Here is a 12,671-nt window from a genome sequence, read left to right as displayed (position 1 = left end):
CTTAGCTTTAAAAATGTTTACTGAAATAGTGCCAACTATTTCACTGGGTAGGGAATATCATAGATTTACAACCTTCTGGGTGAAAATGTTCCTTCTCAATTCAGTCCTAAATCTGCTCCCTCTAATCTTGAGGCTATGCCCTCTTGACCTAGTTTCACCTGCCAGTGGAAACATCCCCTCTACTTCTATCTTATCTATTCCCTTCATAATTTTATATGTTTCTATAAGATCCTCCCTCATTCTTCTGAATCCAATGAATATAATCCCAGTGTACTCAATCTCTCCTCATAAGCCAACCCCCTCTATTCTAGAATCAACCTAATGAACCTCCTCTGCACTTCTTCCAGTGTCAGTACTTTACTGATTAAAGTAGTACGCATTCAGACAAGTGGGAAATATTTGATCACACTATTGATTTGTGCCTTGTAGATGGTGGACAAGGTTTGAGGAGTCAGAAGGTGAGTCCCTGACCTGCCCTCATAGACACTGCATTTACATGGCTAGTCTAGTTCAGTTTCTGGTCAACAGTAACTCCTGGGATATTGATAATGAGGGATTCAGTGCTGGTAATGCCATTGAATATCAAGGGACAATGGTTAGATTGGCTCCTCTTGGCGACGGTCATTATCTGGCATTTTGTGGAATAAATTTTTCATGCCACTGGTCAGCCAAGCCTAGATATTGCCCAAGTCTTGCTGCATTTGGACATGGCTCCTTCAGTATCTGAAGGGTGTGAATGATACTGAACATTGTGCAAGCAACAAACATCCTCACTCTGACTTTATGTTGGAGGGAAGGTGGTTGAGCCTAGTATCCTGAGGAACCTCTGCTGAGGTGGCATGCAGCTGAGGTCACTGACCTCGAACAACCATAGCTAAGTCCCTCTCTGCCAGGTGTGATCCTAACCAGTTGAGTTCTTCCCATTGACTCCAGTTTTACGAAGGCTCATTAATACCATACTCACTCAAATGCAGCCTTGATGTCATCAGCAGTTACTTGCACCTCAGCTCTTGCTTCTTTTGTGTTTTGAAGCTCTATGTATACAGCTTATTCTGAGGAATCTTCCAATATATGATCTCTTCTTACAGTTGTGATCAACACTTTGATCCATATTGCAACACTAACTCTTTGCTATTTTGCCTAAAGATTCTATGCCACAGAATACTGAGCTGCCAATCCTGTGTGTCCCTCAACCATGTCTCCATGACAGCAATAATATCACATTCCCATGCATTCATTAACACCCTCAACTCGCTTACCTTACTTGCAAGGCTCCTTGCATTAAAATAAATGCCATCCATCCCTGCCACGGTCCCTCGTGCCAAATGTGACTACATTTGCACTGCCTTCTAGACTGACTTGGTTCAACTTCTGCTTTTGTCTTTATGTCACTCCTTACTGTACCTCCATTCCACATCCCATCCCCTTGCTAAATTAACTTAGCCCCCCACTATTCCTCAGATGTCACTTCAAACATTCATTAACATGGTGCACTGTGCATGCAGCAAAATTGTTGAATGGTAACCTTTGGTTCCAGTACCTCCCTCTGTGACATATGGTGTCCTCAGAGCCATTCCACACTTGTATGAGGAAACTGAGCGACTGCGACAGAAACTTGTAGGTGGTGGTGTTAGATTAGATTGGAAACAAGCCCTTCGGCCCAACAAATCTGCACTGACCCTTCAAACCCACCCAGACCCACTTCCCTCTGGCAATTTAGCATGGCCAATTCACCTGACCTACACATCTATGGACTGTGGGAAGAAAACAGAGCACCTGGAGGAAACCCACGTAGACAATGTGCAAACTCCACACAGACAGCTACCCAACGCTGAGAATTGAACCTGGGACCCTGGTGCTGTGAGGCAGCAGTATTATCCACTGAGCCACTTGCATCGACCACCCATATCCTATTGGATGATAGCTACTATGATTTGGAAGGTACTATCTGAGGAGCATTGGTGAGTTTCTACAGTGCATTTAGACTGCTGCTGTGTGTCAATGGTGGAGAATGGTTATGGTAGGGGATTTTAACTTTCCAAACATAGACTGGGACTGCCATAGTATTAAGAGTTTAGATGGAGAGGAATTTATTAAGTTGTACAAGAAAATTTTATGATTCAGTCTGTGGATGTACCAACTAGAGAACGTGCAAAACTTGGCCTACTCTTAGGAAATAAGGCAGGGCTATGGGGAAACACTTTGAGGCCAGAGACCATTACTCTATTAGTTTTAAAATAGTGATGGAAAATAATAGTCCAGATCCAGAAGTTGAAGTTCTAAATTGGAGGAAGACTAATTTGATGGTATTAGGCAGGAACTTTCAAAAGCTGACTGGGGCAGATGTTCACAGGTAAACAGATGGCTGGAAAATGGGAAGCCTTCAGAACTGAGATAATGAGAGTCCAGAGACAGTATACACTTGTTAGGATGAAAGGAAAGGCTGGTAGGTGTAGGGAATACTGGATGACTAAAGAAGTTGAGGCTTTGGTTAGGAAAAAGAAGAAAACATATGTCAGGTACAGGCAAGATAGATCAAATGAATTCTTGGAAGAGTATAAAGGCAGTAGGAGTTTACTTAAGAGGGAAATCTGGAGTGCACACAAGATATGTTTGGCAAAAACAGTTAAGGAGAACCCAAAGGGTTTTTACAAATACATTAAGGACAAAAAGGTAACTAAGGAGAGAATAGGGCCCCTCAAAGATCAGCAAGGCAGCCTTTGTGTGGAGCCACAGAAGATGGAGCAGATACTAAATGAATATTTTGCATCAGTATTTACTGTGGAAAAAGATATGGAAGATATAGAATGTAGCGAAATAGATGGTGACACCTTGCAAAATGTCCATATTACAGAGGAGGATGTGCTGGATGTCTTGAAACACATAAAAGTGGATAAATCCCCATGACCTGATCAGGCATACTGTAGAACTCTGTGGGAAGCTAGAGAGATGATTGCTGGGCCCCTTGCTGAGATATTTGTATCATTGATAGTCACAGGTGAGGTGCAGGAAGACTGGAGGTAGGCAAACATGGTGCCACTGTTTAAGAAGGGCGGTAAAGACAAGCCAGGGAACTATAGACCAGTGAGCCTGACCTCATTGGTGGGCAATCCTGAGGGACAGAATGTACGTGCATTTGGAAAGGCAAGGACTGATTAGGGATAGTCAACATGGCTTTGTGTGTGGGAAGTCATGTCTCATAAACTTGACTGAGTTGTTTGGAGAAGTAACAAAGAATTAATGAGGGCAGAGTGGTGGACTTGATCTATATGGACTTCAGTAAGGCATTCGACAAGGTTCCCCATGGGAGGCTGGTTAGCAAAGGTAGATCTCAAGGAATACAGGGAAACTAGCCATTTGGATATAGAACTGGCTCAAAGGTAGACGACAAAGGGTGGTGGTGGAACGTTTTTCAGACAGGAGGCCTGTGACCAGTGGAGTGCCACAAGGATCGGTGCTGGGTCCACAACTTTTCATCATTTATATGAACGATTTGGATGTGAGCACAAGAGGTATAGTTAGTAAGCTTGCAGATGACTCCAAAATTAGAGGTGTAATTGACAGTGAAGAAGGTTACCTCAGAGTACAACGGGATCTTGACCAGATGGGCCAATGGGCTGAGAAGTTTAATTTAGATAAATGTGAGGTGCTGCATTTTGGGAAAGCAAATCTTAATAGGACTTATACATTTAATGGTAAGGTCCTAGGGACTGTTGCTAAACAAAGAGACTTTGGAGTGCAGGTTCATTGCTTCTTTAAAGTGGAGTGGTAGGCAGATAGGATAGTGAAGAAGGCATTTGGTACACTTTCCTTTATTGGTACTGAGTACAGGAGTTTGGAGGTCATGTTACAGCTGTACAGGATATTGGTTAGGCTACTTTTGGAATATTGCATGCAATTCTGGTATCCTTCCTATCTGAAGGATGTTGTGAAACTTGAAAGGGTTCAGAGAAGATTTACAAGGATGTTGCCAGGGTTGGAGGATTTGAGCTATAGGGAGAGGCTGAACAGGCTGGGGCTGTTTTCACTGGAGCGTCAGAGGCTGAGGAGTGACCTTATACAGGTTTATAAAATCATGATGGGCATGGAAAGGATAAATAGACTAAGTTTTTCCTTGGGTTAGGGAGTCCAGAACTAAAGGGCATAGGTTTAGGGTGAGAGGAGAAAGATATAAAAAAGACCTAAGGGCAATGTTTTCACACAGAGGGTGGTGCTTGTATGGAATGAGCTGTCAGAGGAAGTGGTGGAGGCTAGTACAATTGCAACATTTAAAAGGCATCTGGATGGGTATATGAGTAGGAAGGGTTTGGAGGGATATGGGCCGGGTGTGGGCAGATGGGACTAGAATGGGTTGGTTTGGGACTAGTCTGGTCAGCATGGATGAGTTGGACTGCAGGGTCTGTTTCGAGTGCTGTACATCTCTATGACTCTAAGTGAATGTTTGTGGCTTTAAGACCAATCAAGCGGATTTCTTGACAGTGCCAAACTTCTCCAGTGTTGTTGGAGCAGTGCTTGTCCAGACAAATGAGGAGAATTCCATCACCCTTTGACTATAAGACTATAAGACATAGGAGTGGAAGTAAAGCCATTCCGCCCATTGAGTCCACTCCACCATTCGATCATGGCTGATGGGCATTTCAACTCCACTTACCGGCATTCTCCCTGTAGCCCTTAATTCCTCGTGACATCAAGAATCTATCAATCTCTGCCTTGAAGACATTTAGCGTCCCGACCTCCACTGCATTCTGTGGCAATGAATTCCACAGACCCACCACTGACCTGTCACTTGTCAGTAGTGGACAGGCTTTGGGGAGTTAGGGAGTGAGTTACTTGCTGCAGGATTCCTAGACTTGTCTTGCTCTTATAATGACTAGGAGAAAATGAGGACTGCAGATGCTGGAGATGTCAGAGTCAAAAAGTGTGGTGCTGGAAAAACACAGCAGGCCAGGCAGCACCCGAGGAGCTTATGCCTGAAACATCGATTCTCCTGCTCCTCGGATGCTGCCTGGCCTGCTGTGCATTTCAGCACCATACTTTACAACTCTGCTCTTATAGCCACAGTATTTATATCATGTAGGGTCAGTTCAGTTTCTGGTCAATGGTCTTCCCTGCAATGTTCATAGAGGGGTAGGCATTGATGGTAATGCCATTGAATGTCAAGGGTAATGGGTAGATTTTCTCTGGTCAGAGATGGTCATTGCCTGGCACCTGCTTAGCACAAGCATTACTTTCCACATTAGCCCAAGCCTGAATATTGTCTGGGTGTAGCTCCATTTGGACACAGATTGCTGCTGTATCTGAGAAATCATGAACAATGCTAAAACTTGTGCAATGAGCAACGAATATCCCCATTCTGATGGAAGGAAGATCATTGGTAAAGCAGCTGAAGGTGGTTGGGCCTAGGACTGCCCACAGTCCTGAGGACTGCCCACAGAGGTGCCTTGGTATTGAAATGACTGACCTCCAACGACCACAATCTTAGGCTATGTATGATGCCAACCAACACAGTGTTTCCTTCCCCATTCTGATGGACTATGTTTGAGGTATAAATACTGGTGAATTGGAGAATTCTGCACAAAAGAGCTCATTAATTTATTGAGAAAACAATAAGGCAACTGATAATAAACAGAAAGGAATACCAAAATGCAGATACGTTAATACAAATTTCTAGACTTTTGAGAAATGGATATCAAATTATAGCATATTATTAAAGTGCCAGCATTAAGCTATGATTAAGTTTAACATTTGTATCAAATAAAGTAGTGCTCAAATATAATTCTCAATATGACTGTTCAATATGTAGACAAAGCATTTAGTTTGTACTCAAAGAAAGAAATGAAAATCCTCTCCAATCATCATTCTTAATTCCATTGTATTGTGTTATATTCTACTAATCCTTCAATGGTTTGATGTAGCCTAAATAACTCAACAGCTTGCTGACCTATTCAATCTCTGATTAGTTTTTGCCTTAGTGTCTTCAGCAAATTTTTACAACAATTGTGAGGTAAATTTATATAGTTTCTTCAAGATACTTCACCTTGCCAGGAAGGAGGCTTTGGCTAAATTAGCAGTAGGTTTTAAGGAGCTTCTTAAATGCAGGGAGAAACGTGGAGAGATTAAGTGAAGGAATCTCAACTCTTGGGCCTAAGGAGCTGAAGGCACAACCACTTATGCCGTTATAAGACAGTAGTTACCTGATGATGGAGCAGCCCTCTGAAAGCTAGTACTTTCAAATAAATCTGTTGGATTATTACCCGATGTTGTGTGATTTTTAACTTTATAAGTTAAAACTGAGTATGTGCAGCCAGCCAAAACTGAGCTGAAGAAACTATAGAGAAAGAAAGGAAGTGTATCAATGATGGGATTTGAAAACAAGAAAGTGAATTTTAAAACTGAAGTGTTGATAGACCAGGAGCTGTACAGGTTAGTGTGCAAAGGACTAATAATGAACAGGATGCAGACAATTGGACAATCTAAAATTTACGTAGGGTGGATGATTGAAGGCTGGTCAGGGAATCATTGTCATAATCACATGTGGAGGTAAACTGGATATGGAGAGGGCTTCACATTAACTCAGAGCAACCACATGATTTGATGCTACTTAAAGGAAGAAATAATGGGCGCTTGTCAAAAGAGGACTTTAATTTACATATAGACTAAAAAAATCAGATGGGTAAAAGTAGCTTAGGTGAGGAACATATAGAATATTTTCAAGGTAGTTTCTTCGAACAGCACTTTTTGGAGCCAATCAGCAAATCAGTTATTGTAATGGGATCGGATTAATTAATGACTTTTTAGTCATTATAAAGTTACCCTAGATAGCAGCAATCATACTATAATTGAATTTTACCTTCAGCTTAATGGAGAGAAATTTGGTCTGAACTATTTTAAACTTAGCTAAGAGCAATTATGAGGGCTTGAAACAAGAGATAAGAGCTAATGAAAGAGAACTGGCAAACTCCATGAAGGGACAGGTCAACAGAAATGTAATGGCAGATTTTTAAGGGGATATTTCAGAATACCTAGAACAGATGCATTCCGACATAATAGAAATATTACAGGGGAGAATCCAGAATTCAGGGTTAAGGAGAAGTAATTTAAGATAGGATAAAACCTAAGAAGCATGTAATTGCACAAAGATTGGTGGCACGTAAGAAGATTGGACAGATTATAAGAAACAGCAAAGAACTGAAAAGAAGAGGGAAAATTAGAGTACAAGAGAAAGCTTGCTAGAAATATTATAAAAGTAAAGAGTTAACCAAGAGTACATTGGTTCTATACAAAGTGTAGCTGCAGGATTATCAATGAAAAACAAGGAGATGGCTGGTATTTTGCATTTATCATCACTCTAGGGATGCAAATAACATTTCAAAATTAACTGTAAATCAGGAAATGGAAGGCAGGGAGGAACTCAGGAAAACTATTATTATTAGGGAAGCGATACAGAGAAAATTATTGGAGCTGTGTGCTGATAAGTTCTTGGGTCATGATGGACTTTATTGTTATACATTAAATGAAGCTCGTGAGTTGATGCTTGTGAGTTGTTATTTTTAATTGTCCTTAATGACCCTGGAATTAAAGTCTAACGATGGCCATGAATCCATTGTTAGGAAAACCCATCTGGCTCACTAATGCCCTGTATTAGATGTCCTCATTACATGAATTGTAAAAATGCATCAGAAGCAGTTCAGCCAAGGTTCAGTAGATATTTCCTGGAATGGGCAGGATGTCTTTTGGGAAAAGTTGGATAGGATAGATAGACATCTGCTGATGTTTGAAATCTGCTGGTGATTGATTTAAAATTACAACTTGATTGAAACAAATAAGATTCTGAACGCCGTTGACAGGATGCATGTGGAAAGGATTTTTTTGTGAGAAATTTCAGAATTAGAGGTAATTATTTGGAAGTAACTTACATCAAAAACTTAAAAATAAAACTTAGGATTCATGGTAGAGATGAAGAGAAATCTTTTCTTGCAGAGGTTGGTGAAATGTTGGGACTCTTCCTTGAATAACTGTATCTTTGAATATAGTTAAGACAGACATTCTTGATGAGGAGCATGGATAAGGTGAATTTCCGTAGCCTTTGAATTTAGGCAACAAGTATATGCAGATTTTTAATAACCACAAAATAGTTTTTTTCAATTTAAAAGAATATTATATAATGACTGAGAATACTGATTGAACTCTGTGAACCTGTACTGCTGATTTGCAGAATTAAGCTGAAATTCAAAGGTAAGAGCATAATAGAGTTTTCATAAAATGAATACTGACACATTAATTGACCATTTGAACTAACCTTGAATGACAATTTACATAAATAAGATTTATTTTCCAAGGAATACCACTGGATTAGCCTGTTATCGATCATGTCACCATATTACAGTTGATTGGGCTTTTCTTGTAACTAAGAACCCTTTCCCAGGAAATATCATATCTCCTTCTTATATGTGATTGGTCTTTCTTGTAATTAAGGCTGTACAATCTCTTAAAAAACATATAAATAATGTGCAATTTTCAAATGTAATTGCGCAACTTCACCATGGAACACAGATGCTTTAACTTCTGTGTTGCTGGATAGAACTGTGTCAAGGTACTTTCATTCAATAAACTAATGACCCTTGCTTTTGAACAAACTGCATTTGTCGATTCTTTTGACCGATCTCAAACCAAGAGGCCCCTCTTGAGTGGTCTTAGATCTTCACTTTCCTCAGGGTGGGGGATCTCAACTCAAGGGCATAGGTTTAAGGTGAGAGGGGAAAGATTTAAAAGGAACTGAGGGACAACCTTTTCACACAGAGGCTGGGGCATGTATGGAACAAGCTGCCAAAGGAAGTGGTAGAGGTTGTTGCAATTACAACTACAGATTACAGATGAAAAAAAAAATTGGAGAGGTTCGTGGATAGGAAAGATTTAGAAGGAAATGGGCCAAATGCAGGCAAATGGGACTAGTTCTGTTTTGGAAATCTGGTCGGCATGGACGAGCTGGGCTAAAGGCCTGTTTCCATGTTGTATGCCTCTGACAGTCCACATCTAAAACTATAGGGTGCACCCAAAGATATAGAACAAAGCTCCAGAGCAACAAAGTTGGTGGGTGCTACTCATGAAAGAGTCAACATGGCAGAGCAATCCACTATTTGAAAAGATACCTGACACATTTACAGAGGAAACCGGTGATTCAGCTGATTCAAGTTCAATAGAGTCAAGAGTGTGGTGCTGGAAAAGCACAGCAGATCAAGCAGCATTCGAGGAGCAGGAAAATCAACATTTCAGGCAAAAGCCCTTCATCAGGAATGAGGCAGTTCTCACTTTGTCAAGTTCTATAGAACTTCTTTATGCCAATAGACATCTCATTAATTTTAATCTAGATACAGGGGTGAGTGTCACTGTCTTGTCAGACCAAATACCATAGAGCTGGAGACATGAAGCTATATGGTGCAGGAGACACAACTACACATATTAATCATGGACTTCACTACATAAAGGGGACTCGATGGGCCGAATGGCCTTATTTCCACTCCTATGTCTTATGGTCTTATGGTACCAGATAGAAAATACATGCACAATTCATATTCACAACCTCAATCTTCAGTATCAACTATAAAACAGTGGTAAATTATTTAAGTCAATCTGAGACATTTATGCTCATATCTTTGAGAAGCCAGGAAATATTCTGCAGTTATCAATTCCAGCTTACAAATAGCTATCAGCAAAGCTTTAGTCTTAAACAGGTTCAAAGAGTAGTTTATTACACAACCACTGTTAAAAGTTAGTAATTAAAAGATTGTTAGCAAAAATATAGATACAAAGACACAAAGAAAGCATGGATAAGAGTTATTTATAAAGGTCAGAGCAAAATCAGTCTGTAAATACTGCAGATCTGGGTTGCTTGAAGATTTGTTCCCAAGTTGAAAGCTTGCAGTCAGAATTCAGCAGCTACTATGGCTTCTGCAGCCAAACAGATGAGAGATTTCTTCCACAGGTGGACTGAGCAGGTTATGAGAGGGAGTGAAGGCTTCACTTTAACATCACTGTCAGTCTTCACCCCTCTTAAGCTGGTTCAACATAGCAGTTCTACAGCTGGTATTCCCCATTCCATTTCCCTGTTGAGATTACTCACCCTCCAATGGTGACTCTCAGATTTCTTCTTGGGCTTCTAAAAAATTAGTGTCTCACAGCTTGTCTTAGCACAACCAAAGCAAAATGGCTGCTATGTGAACCATTGTTCACAAAACAAAGTAAATTACCCTGGAATTTCCTGTGACGTCCTTTCAACCTCTTGTTCTCTCAGCATTGTCTTTGAATTCTCATAGAAAGGAACTACAGAAGGACCCATCGTGTATCAGATTTTAAACATCTCCCTTTGTGATTGATGCTGAGGTAACACATTAGTCTGATTATTTTTCTGGCTCCTGTGAATCAACAAGATCAGCCACGTGACATTACCTACAACCATACTAAATGGTGGGACAGGCTCAAAGGGCTAACTGGCGTACCCCGACATCTATTTTCTCTTTTTTCTATCTGGGAAGGGCATCTTTTTAAGTTTCTGTGCCCATTTAAAGGCACATTAGCCTTCTTTGTGAAGTCAGAGAGGGATCAGTGAGCTCAGTAGGCTGGTTTGCAATGCATCAATACCAACAGTGCGCATTCAACTCCTGCATTAGCTGAGGTTACCAGGAAAGATTCTCCTTCTCAACCGATCCCCTCATCTGAGATGTGCTGATCCTCAAGTTCAACCACTTTCAGTTGTCTCTCTCTCTAAGGAGACAGCATCCTTATGGACTTAAAAAACACCTGCAATATTCTTGTTATACAGTTGTGACAATAGACTGAGTATAAAGTTGGACTCACACTGATCCCTGAGCTCTCACCTTGCATCATCTGAGCACCCACTTTTCCTAATGGCAAATAAGTTTCTAGCCATGTTGTTGTTCTTCTTTCTGCAACAAATGCTTGATTGTTTTAACAAGTATCTTAGAAGATACCATTTTTTTCTTCTGGATATGAGTGTCGTTGATTTAATGCCTGACTCTAGTTGCCCTTGAGAAGGTGATGGTGAACTGACTTCTTGAATGACTATAGTCGGTAGAGAAGCAATCCCAAAACTTTGACCCAGCAACAGTGAAGGAACAGCAAGATATTTCCAAGTCAAGATGGTGAATGACTTGGAGGGTATTTGCAGATGGCAGTGCTTCCATGCATCTACTGCTCTGTCTTTCCAGATGGAAGTGATCATAGGTTTGGAAGGGGCTGTCAAAGGATCTTGGATAAGTTTCTGCAATCATCTTACTGATCACAAATACTGCTGCTATTGAGCATCAATGGTGGAGGGAATGGATGTGGTGCCAATTAAGCAGGTTGCTTTGTCCTGGATGGTGTCAAGCTTCTTGAGTATTGTTGGAGCTGTACCCGTCCAAGCCAGTAGGGAATATTTCATCGCATTCCTGACTTGTGCCTTGTAGGTAGCGGACAGGCTTTGGAGAGCCTGGAGGTGAGTTACTCTCTGCAGTATTCCCAGTCTCTGATCTGCAATTGTGGCCACCATATTTATATGGCAAGTTCCTATTGAGTTTCTGTTCAATGGTAATCCCAGGATGTTAATAATGGGGATTCATTGATGATAGTGCCATTGAATGGAGTAGCAGAAAGCATAAGGGACTATCAGAGAATACAGGAGGATATAAATAGACTGGAGAGTTGGGCTGAAAAGTAGCAGATGGATTTCAATCCAGACAAATGCGAGGTGATGCATTTAGGCAAGAATAATTCTAGAGCAAATTATACAATGAACGGAAGAGCCTTGGGAAAAGTTGATGGGCAGAGAGATCTGGGAGTGCAGGTCCATTGTACCCTGAAGGTTGCTGCACAAGTGGATAGAGTGTTCAAGAAGGTATATAATATGCTTGCCTTCATTGGACAGGGTATTGAGTATAAGAGCTGGCAAGTCATGTTAAAATTGTACAAGACATTGGTTCAGCCGCATTTGGAATACTGTGTACAGTTCTGTTCGCCACATTACCAAAAGGATGTGGACACTTTGGAGAGGGTGCAGAGAAGGTTTACGAGGATGTTGCCTGGTATGGAAGGTGCTAGCTATGAAGAGAGGTTGAGTAGGTTAGGTTTATTTTATTAGAAAAAAGGAGATTGAGGGGGGACCTGATTGAGGTTTACAAAATCATGAAGGGTATAGACAGGGTGGATACAGACAAGCTTTTTCCCAGGATGAAGGATTCAATAACAAAAGGTCATGCTTTCAAGGTGAGAGGTGGAAAGTTTAAGAGGGATACATGCGGCAAGTACTTCACACAGAGAGTGGTGGGCATTTGGAATGCGTTGCCAGCAGAGGTGGTAGAGGCAGGCACGGTAGATTCATTTAAGATGCGTCTGGACAGATGCACGAGTAGATGGGGAGCAGAGGGATACAGATGCTTAGGAATTGACCGACAGGTTTAGACAGTACATTTGGATCGGCTCAGACTTGGAGGGCCGAAGGACCTGTTCCTGGGCTGTAAATTTTCTTTGTTCTTTGAATGTCAAGGGGCACAGGTTAGATTGTCTCTTATTGGACATGGACATTGCTTGGCATTTGTGTAGCATGAATTTTACTTTCTATTTGTCAGCCCAAACCTTGATACTCTGCAGATCTTATTGCACCTGAACGTGGATTG

This window comes from Hemiscyllium ocellatum, chromosome 6 (genome assembly GCF_020745735.1).
Source record: "Hemiscyllium ocellatum isolate sHemOce1 chromosome 6, sHemOce1.pat.X.cur, whole genome shotgun sequence".
Classification (NCBI taxonomy): domain Eukaryota; kingdom Metazoa; phylum Chordata; class Chondrichthyes; order Orectolobiformes; family Hemiscylliidae; genus Hemiscyllium; species Hemiscyllium ocellatum.
This window is presented reverse-complemented; position numbering follows the sequence as displayed.